General features: G+C 34.1%; 1 long non-coding RNA gene across 1 annotated transcript in view; it reads right to left on the bottom strand.

Moving 5' to 3' along the window:
* Positions 1–2,631: 2,631 nt before the first annotated feature.
* Positions 2,632–10,958, bottom strand: part of LOC118765806 — a 16,105-nt gene continuing 7,778 nt past the window's right edge. Inside the window, exons 2-3 of the long non-coding RNA XR_005001686.1 lie at positions 3,454–3,456; positions 2,632–2,642 (exon numbers count right to left, since the gene is read on the bottom strand). This is a non-coding gene — a long non-coding RNA (uncharacterized LOC118765806). The remainder of the gene's footprint in view (positions 2,643–3,453; positions 3,457–10,958) is intronic.

The raw sequence follows: 10,958 nt of genomic DNA, 5'->3' as shown, positions 1-10,958 counted from the left end.
CGGTTACACACACATACATACATACACATACACATACATACATACATACATACATACATACATGCATAAGCAGATGTTAATATAAAGCTGAAGATCGGTGAAAATGAGAACACCTATATATATGTGTGTGTGTGTATATATATATATATATATATATGTATATAATAGGCGTAGTTATGGCTGTGTGGCAAAACGCTTGCTTCCCAACAGCATGGTTCCGGGTTCAGTTCCACTGCGTGTCATCTTGGGCAAGTGTCACCTATTATAGCCTCGGGCCGACCAAAGCCTTGTGACTGAAACTGAAAGAAGCCCGTCGTATATATGTATATATATATATATGTGTGTTTGCGTCTATGTTTGTACCCCCAACATCGCTTAACCGATGCTGGTGTGTTTACATCCCCGTAACTTAGCGGTTTGGCAAAAGGGACCGATAGAATAAGTACTAGGCTTGCAAATAATAAGTCCTAGGGTCGATTTGCTCGACTAAAAGGCGGTGCTCTAACATGGCCGGAGTCAAATGACTGAAACAAGTAAAAGAGTATATAATATATATATTATTTATTACATATATATTATATATATATATATATATATATATATATAAAAGACTCCGCGGTTACGACGACGAGGGTCCCAGCTGATACGATCAACGGAACAGCTTGCTCGTGAAATTAACGTGCAATGGATGAGCATTCCAGGGACACGTGTACCCTTAACGTAGTCCTCGGGGATAATCAGCGTGACACAGAGAGTGACAAGGCTGACCCTTTGAAATACAAGTACAACTCTTTTGCCAGCTGAGTGGACTGGAGCAACGTGAAATAAAGTGTCTTGCTCAAGGACACAACGCGTCGCCGGGAATCGAACTCAACCTTACGATCATGAGCCGAATGCCCTAACCACTAAGCCACGCGCCCTCACTATATATATATTATATATTATATATATAATATATATATATATATTACATATATATACATATATTATATATTTATATATATTATTATATATATATATTTTATATATATACATATATATTACATATATTATAATATATATTACATATATTATATACATGTTTACTTGTTTCTGTCATTTGACTGCGGCCATACAGGAGCACCGCCTTTAGTCGAGAAAATCGACCCCGGGACTTATTCTTTGTAAGCCCAGTACTTATTCTATCGGTTTCTTTTGCATCAGCATCGGTTGTCAAGCAATGCTAGTGGGGCAAACACAGACACACAAACATATACACACACATACATATATATATATATATACATATATACGACAGGCTTCTTTCAGTTTCCGTCTACCAAAGGCATTGGTCGGCCCGGGGCTATAGCAGAAGACACTAGCCCAAGATGCCACGCAGTGGGACTGAACCCGGAACCATGTGGTTGGTTAGCAAGCTACTTACCACACAGCCACTCCTGCGCCTACATATATATATATTAATATATATATTATATATATTATAATATATATATATATATATATATATATATTATATATACTCTACTCTTTACTCTTCTACTTGTTTCAGTCATTTGACTGCGGCCATGCTGGGAGCACCGCCTTTAGTCGAGCAAATCGACCCCGGAACTTATTCTTTGTAAGCCCAGGAGTACTATTCTATCGGTCTCTTTTGCCGAACCGCTAAGTGACGGGGACGTAAAACACCAGCCCCGTTGTAGGCAATGCTAGGGGAGCTAGGGGGACAAACACAGACACACAAACACACACACACATACATATATACATATATATATATATATATATATATATATATATAGATATATATATATATATACATATATACGACAGGCTTCTTTCAGTTTCCGTCTACCAAATCCACTCACAAGGCATTGGTCGGCCCGGGGCTATAGCAGAAGACACTTGCCCAAGATGCCACGCAGTGGAACTGAACCCGGAACCATGTGGTTGGTAAGCAAGCTACTTACCACACAGCCACTCCTATAATATATATATATATATATATATATATATATTGTATATATTACATATATCTCATATATATTATATGTATATTAATTTATATTATATACATATGTTTATATATAATTTATAGAGAGAGAGAGAGAGAGCGAGAGAGTAAGCAAGCTACTTACTACACACGCACTCCTGCGCCTATTTTTAATATATATATATATATATATATATATATATATATAATATATATATATATATACATGCACTAGCAGAAAGAGCGAGCTACGGGTGATTTCTATAGTCACATGATAATATTTTCACAATTCTAATAATTTTAATATTTTACATCTAATTATATAAGCAAGTGCTCACTTGCTAAGTATATATTGCTAGCATTGTTTTATCACAGTCATAATCTCTTTTTTCAAACAGACATCAAAGTAGTCCAACTACAGAGGGGGAAGCAGTTTGTCAAGTTTTACTTCCCTCTCAAAGCAACCATAGAGTTTCCAGTTCAGCAGCCCGTGTTTAAGCCTTGCAGTGTGTGTATGTGTGTACGTGTGTGTGTGTGTGAGAGAGAGAGGAAGAAGAGAGATCGTTGCAAACAATGGATACATTTTAACAAAATTTTTTACAAACACCGCTTATATGTTGTGACTTCAGAGTAGGTAGGATTTAGGGAAAGACTTTTTCCTTGGGGGTGGAGAGAGGAGTTTGGGTATATTCACCCGATCCCTCATAACTTTCAGGAAAATTGCTATCTTTTAATGAAAGTTTATTCAGATACCTTTTAAATGACATAGGTTACAATTATAAAGAAATTTGTGTCGAAAGTTTTTTCCAGGGGAGAGAAATTTCATTAAAAAGGAGTTTCGGATCAACAAGACAAAATAAGTTAGAACTATTCTGTTTTAGCGAGGGGGGGCGTTCCCCATTTCTTTTAAAATCACAGCCTTCGAATTGATAGGGTAGGGTGGGGAGCATCTTTGTATACAAAAAGTTAAAATTCTTTTTTAGTACCACCCCCTCATCATCCTACTCTGGGCATATTTTGTTTAATTTTTGTTGCACATGGAAACCACGGGGTGGAGGTGAGGCATTTCGGTAAAAACAAATTTAAAATTTTCAGAGGAAAAAGTGTGTAAGTTAAGGGAGATGTGGCTGTTGTTTCTAGCACATCCCAAGACGACGCTCAACGTTTCTTTATCACTCTCGCATACATTGATGTTTTTCGATATTCTTCTCCCCATAAATACATTTACATACTAATAAAAAGAAAATTTAAAAAGTTACTAACATTTTGCAATCCCATTCCCTGCCCCCGATTGTTTGGGTTTATAAATTAAACTATTGGAGAGCCTGAGAAGGGCATTGCTGGCATTTATCCACAGTGATTTAAAGAAAGAGTTTCGTAAGCGATAATTCATTTTAATAGCATACTTTTCACATATTTTCAATAGCATACTTTTCACATACTTTTAATATCATACTTTTCACATACTTTTAATAGCATACTTTTCACACACTTTTAATATCATACGTTTCACATACACACGGCTTCGCTTGGTTGAGTTAGGGGTAAAAATTTAGATTACAATTTTTGTTGCTTATATTCCACCAATGGACCATTTGCGTGTCACTTCAGCATCATTATTTTATAAAATGTAGTTAATGGGAGAAAAATATTAAAAAAAACATCAATACATGTGAGAGTGGGGTTTAATTGTTCACCTTTACCTCTGAAAATATTTACGGTTTTTTTATTTTTACCAAAATGGCCCCTCCTATGGTTTTTAAGTTTTAAAAAAATGGCCAAAATCGGTCCGAATAGTTATTGTAAGGCTTATCGCGTTCCAAACAGCCATAATAACAAAATCACTTCTTAATTCTTTTTTACAAAATTTATACCAGTATTATTATTTTTAAAAAAATTCAAAGAATAATGTTTTTACATAACGTATATAGAATATACTGGGTTTTCCATATAGCGAACTCGAAATGAAAACATTGAAATAGGAAATGAGAGACTTTAGAAATAAAAACGGAAAACTCCACAGTGAATGCAACGAATATTTAAATTTGTGAAAAACCGGAGTTAAAAAATTCAATAAAGTTCAGAAATCGAAATTATAGGAAAATTTTTAGAACACGACTTTATAAAAAATTTCCAGACGGTTTTTTAGTACCTAGTTATTGAGAACCTTTCTCCGTTATAATATATACACACACACACACATATATATATATATATATATAATAATATATATTATATATATATATATATATATATATATATATGTATAAAATATATATATATATATATATAATATAATATATATATATATATATTATATATGATATTCGCTTTTACTCTTTTACATCCTTCAATTATTGACTGCGGCCTTTAGTCGAAAAAAATCGACTCTATCGGTTTCTTTAGCCGAACCGCCAAGTTTGGGGGACGTAAACACACCAGCATTGGTTGTCAAGCGAAAAGGGGGGAAAACACCGACAAAGACATTCAAACATAAATATATATACATTTTTACACGATAGGCTTCTTTCAGTTTCCCTCTACTAAATCCACTTGCAAGGCTTTTGTCGGCCCGAGGCCATATGCTCACGGGCATATAGCGTCATTGTTAAGAGCGCGAGCTACTAACCCCAAAATTCCGAGTTCGATTCCAAGCAGGGACCTTAATAATAATAATAATAATAATAATAATAATAATAATAATAATAATAATAATAATAATAATAACAACATCAAAAAATACCCTAGAAATGAGAACCCAGGTTGAAAATTTCCCCAAGACACCTGATGAAAGCTGAGTGTATATCAGCCGAAACGTTGTGTTAACAACAAACAAGATGAGGACAAATATCCGTCAAATATAAATAATGTAAATAATATAGATAATGTACATAATTCCTCATCTCTTAAATATAGAACTGTATTATATATATATATATATATGTACAAAATTTAAAGGACTGACCACTAAAAGTGGACAGTCAATATGCTAGATATAGACGTCAAAATCGCTATTTTCCACGAAGAATGTGTTCTCAAGAAAAAACTCAGCAAAAAACAAAAGTGTAAAAATAAGCAAGACAAATGAAAATATACGAAATAAAAAACGATTACCTATGTACTAATTAGTTTCACTTGTTAATATTCACGTATGTGTACACGCGAACATCTGCAAGATCATCAGCATCGTCTGTCGTTTACAAACATAATTTCCAGAACTAGATACAGAACGCTTGACCGAAATCCTGCATGTATAGAGTTCAACAAATTATATTTATGTGTATATTTCAAATGCCTTCACTTTGGCGCGCTGAGATCGGAAATTTCTACCCTTATTCAATTTTATATATATATATATATATATATATATATATATATACGTGTATATGTATGTATTTATGTGTTTGTGTTTGCTCACCACCACCACCGCCACCACCATTACTTAACAACTATTGTTGGAGTGTTTATGACCCCGCAAAAGTACGAGAGAAAAAGTACTAAGTAGATTTTTTCGACTAAAGACAGTGTTCTGGCACGGCCGCAGTCAAATGACTGCACCAAACAAAAGAAAAAAAGAAAAGTGAAAGAAATGATATATATATAATACTTATATATATATATATAATACAATATATATATATTATATATATATATAATTATAATATATTAATATATATATTTTGGTAAAAACGGTAAGATAACAAAGAAAGAAAGAGACCTCAATATTATGTAAATAGAGGAAATTTATCTATAAAATAATGTTACAATTACTCAATAGTTTTTTCAGATGGCCAGATAACCGAAGAGATGGTGTTGTGGATTTCCACTTCGGCATCTGAAACTCAGAGTTTTATCTTGACTATTTAGTAATTGTAACATATTATTTTATAGATATAATATATATATATAATTTCTTTTGTGTCTGGAGAGAGTCATTCTCTTTTAGGACCATGTGAATTTAACACATCCACCTATTTCCACGCATTTACTTATTTATTATTATTATTTGGTCGTCAAGTATGAAATTTGTAGTAAAGTATATGCTAAACTTCGACAGCTGCTCATTTTGTGCCCTTATTATATTTTGACAAACTTTATTTTTTGTTAGAAAGCTGACACATCTATTTCTTTATTCGAACTCATTTCGCGCTATATAAAGAATTTATAAATCGCTTTTACTATTTTTGTTTAGAGATGGATTAGTCGGAAATTCGTACAGTTTTGAAATATGAGTGCTTTTTTGGGGGAAATACAGCATCACTGACAGCTCAGAATATTAATGGAGTATTTCATTCTAATGTTATTACAGGCAGTATCAAATTGGCTTGCAAAATTTCGTTCTGGTAACTTTGACCTCACAAATGAGCTACGCGGTCGACCAGAAACAAAGGTGGATGATAACGAACTTAAAGCCACTGTAAGTCAGATCCCACGCAATGTGCCCATGAACTATCGTTGTTCTTTGGTGTTAGCAAGGAAATAATATTGACTCACCTAATTCAAATCGGTAAAGTGAAAATGTTGGATAAGTGGGTTCCACATGAACTCAATGAAAATCAGAAACAGCAACGTTTGGAAGCCTGCATTATGCTACTTTCTTGTCACAAAAATGAATCATTTTTTATCGAATTGTAACATGCGAAGAGTAATGGATCCAATACAACAACCGTAAACGTTCAGCACAATGGTTGGACAAAGACGAGCCACCAAAACACAGTCCAAAAAACAAAATTCATTAAAAGAAGCTGATGGTGTTTGTCTGGTGGTCTGTCGCAGGTGTGATCCATTATGATTTCATTAAACCTGGCTCTTCAATCACTGGCCGAAGTATACTACAGCCAACTGGACCAAATTATGCAGAAATTTACAAAAATTTACAAAAATTTACAAAGCCTTGATTAGTCTACGGATCCACTCCTATTTTATTGCAAGACAACGCCAGACCACACATCGTAAAAATGACATTAGCGAAACTACAGGAGTTGGAGTTGGAAGTTCGCCATCCTCCACCATACTTCATCTGATCTTACCCCCACTGACTACCACTTCTTCCAGAATTTGGATAACTTTTTGATAGGAAAAAATTTAATTCGGAGATGTTGTAAAACAGGCCTTCCAAGATTTTATTGACTGTAGATTGCCAGGCTTTTACAGTTCCGGGCTGGACAAGCTACCGCTGAAATGGCAAAAGTGTATTGACAATACAGGTGCATACTTTGATGAATCATTCAACCACGGTGGTGTTTGAATTTATTCTTAAGTCCACCATTTCGTCAATCGCAGCAGCTTCCAAGCCTCACCACTAATTTAGTTCTCAACTAAATTGCAAACTGTAAACAGTTTTAAAGAGGACACCTCAGCTACACTTTGGCATAAATAGTTTGAGATTTGGTTCAGTAGAAAATACTTACATCAAAATAGGTAAGGTCAAAAGGTGGGCAGTAAGACACCTATTCATCTTCAATTAACAAACTTTTTTTATTTTAAAATAAAAGTAGACTTTTCTTATGCTTAAATGACAGAAGAATGCATGAGGAGTTCAGAATCGTTAGTCTCATTGAACAAAAATTAGTAGAAAAAATGTGATGAGGTGAAATGTCATGAAATTTATTTTCAGTATATGAGGAAGTAAGAAGTAACGCCCCAAGCAATAATGTTAAGATAATGTATTATAACGCGGTGAGTTGACAGAAACGTTAGCGCGCCGGGCACATTATTAATTATCGTATAACAGCAATGCCTGGAAATATGGATTACATGGAAAAATGCGAGCATGAAAAGTAATATTCTTAAGATTATAAACCTGGAAAAGTACTGGGCAAGTTATTACGCCTGGAAAACTATAGGACAAGTTATTACGCCTGGAAAAATATAGGACAAGTTATTACTTCTAATAAAGTAAAAAATAAGAAACTTTTTAGTTAAAATATTGTAGCTAAAATTAAAATTTGAATATTAGAAATTATTTTATTATAGTTTACAAATAACGCTATACTTATTTAAGTAGAATTTGGCTAATTTACTACATTAAATAGAGAAAAAAGTGACTAATTGGACAAACTTACAAATTAGCTGAACTGCTTTGTACAATAAATTTAAATGAGAACTGTAAAGAGTGATAATTAGAACTGGCATTCTTCGCTGCAGTATTTTAAGTAAAAGTTTCTTAATCTTTTACACTTTTACTTGTTTCAGTCATTTGACTGCGGCCATGCTGGAGCACCGCCTTTAGTCGAACAAATCGACCCCAGGGCTTATTCTTTGTAAGCCTAGTACTTGTTCTATCGGTCTCTTTTGCCGAACCGCTAAGTTACTGAACTCTTTACATGAACACCACCCTGTACTTAACTCCATGTCCCCCTACATGGCCTTGCTATTTGCTTTTGAGCCACATTAACTAACTAACTAACTAACTAACTAACTTACGGAGACGTAAACACACCACCATCGGCTGTCACGCGATGCTGGGGGACAAACTCAGACACGCAAACATACACACACACACACACACACACACACACACACACACACATATATATATATATATATACGACGGGCTTCTTTCAGTTTCTGTCTACCAAATCCACTCACAAGGTTTTGGTCGGCCCGATCCTATAGTAGAAGACACTTGCCCAAGATGACACGCAGTGGGACTGAAGCCGGAACCATGTGGTTGGTAAACAAGCTACATACCACACAGCCCCTCCTGCGCCTCTTTCCTTTATTAGAAGTAATAACGTGTCCTATACTTTTCCAAATATAATAACTTGTCCTGTACTTTTCCATGTTTATAATCTTAAGAATATTACTTTTCATGCTCACATTTTTCCAGGTAATAAAACTATTCCTTGTATTTATAAAACATTATCAAACTTTTTTCATTTTCTACAAATTTCATACTTGACGTCTTAATAAAATTTTCGTGGAGACTTGCATACTTTTCAATAGTCATTGACTGTCCTTCATTAGAATTTTGCGTTCTTTTTTGTACACATGCGTGTGCGTCAGTGTGCGTGCGCATACACATATGTATGTATGTATGTAAGTATGTATGTATGTATGTATGTTTGCGTGTGTGTGTATATATATGTATGTATGTATATATGCAAGTGTATGCATATACATATATATGCATGTGTGCAATGTTTGTATGCATGTATGTACTCTGCATGTTTGCTTGCAATATGTGTGTGTATGCATATATATATATATACGTATGCATGTGAGCACATTTGTATGTTTTTGTGCATGTCTGTGTCTGTGCCCGTCTGTCCTAATTACTTATGTACCTATCTATCTGTATACCTACCTATTCATATGCGTATCATTTACCCACATATATATATACACATACACATACATATACAATATATATATATACATACACACACACACACAAACATATCACACGCCTACATAACAGCCTACTAACAACACTGTATATATATAAACTGTGGGTATTGGGGAATGACACCTATATATATATTTTATTTAGTGCTGGGATTGTTTCATTAATGATGACGTACTCTTGTACTTGTCTGAGTGTTGGATCCTTCGAGTGCTTAGATAAAATGCGGTTGTCAAGTTGACCCAGTATGCCTCCATATGGAGTATGGAGGATTGCTTTTTGTTGTCATATTGTCTCAGATGTTCATTTAGTCTTTCCGCAATGGTCCTAGATGTCTCACTTATGTATATCATGATCTTTTCTTTACAAGCACCCTCTATGCACCTTAAGCAGTAGACTACACTTCTAGTTCTACAGTTAATATCAGGGTTAATATCATGGAAATATCCTTAGTGCATGTGGTATTCCCAAAAGGGTGTGTCCTACGTAGTTTTGATCTGATGGAGCTCCTGGGATTTTCAACGATCTTAATATTGAGCCTCCTTCAGAGCTTTCCTAAATCTACAGGCTAGTTCTCTATGGGCTGTGGCCTCAACAAACATCACTCCTTGATATTTGTCTGTTTTGTACCACGTGTTCACCCCATTTGCTTTGTCACAAACTCTTTGTATCTTATTCCAGTTTTTACTTCTATCAAACTCAGTACATCGCAGATTTTACTGGTTAATATAGATAAATTTATATTGTAAAATCCTCAGTATATCACAGGTATATGCGGGTGATGAGTATTTATATTTTTTTAGATTTTAATTATTTCTGCGGGAGGTTTTGGAATGTAATACTCGCGATAGCTGATGGATTACTGTATACATATATGTATATACATATATATATATATATATATATATATAGAGAGAGAGAGAGAGGAGAGAGAGAGAGAAAGAGAGAGAGAGACATAGAGATAGATATAGATATAATACATATATATGCATATATAACATATATGTATCTATATATACATATATATGTATATATACATACATATATATGTATATATACATACATATATATATATATATATATATATGTATGTATGTAGGTTAGGTGTAATATGTCGATAGATAGATAGATAGATAGATAGATAGATAGATAGATAGATAGATAGCTAGATAGATAGATAGATAGATAGATAGATAGATAGATAGATAGATATAAATATATCATGGTTTAAATATATAGAAAACAAATGCAAGTTTGATGGGATAGCAACAAGCAGTTATATTAGTAAGACACTTGGGAAAATTTGAAATGTCTTGAAGTTTACATTTTTTCATGAGCATCAATCTAATAAACCTACTTGTTTTTCCATCACCTGCCTCTGTCTTTCGTCATTTTTTTTTGTACATTTGAACCATATATAATATACGGTCTCATGGCCACCTCTGTTTAATCCTGGATGCCTGAGCTTGCTCCTGTCTTAGACTGTCAGCTGTCCTACCTTCCTTGACCTTTGGTACCTCTTGTTATCCACCTTACACTGACTCCGGCTGGATTACTTTTGGAACTTTACACTTCCTGCTGGACTCTACTACCATGGATCTTACTGTACACAGTTGTTTT

This window comes from Octopus sinensis, linkage group LG13 (assembly GCF_006345805.1).
Source record: "Octopus sinensis linkage group LG13, ASM634580v1, whole genome shotgun sequence".
In the NCBI taxonomy this organism is placed as follows: Eukaryota; Metazoa; Mollusca; class Cephalopoda; order Octopoda; family Octopodidae; genus Octopus; species Octopus sinensis.
This window is presented reverse-complemented; position numbering and strand designations above follow the sequence as displayed.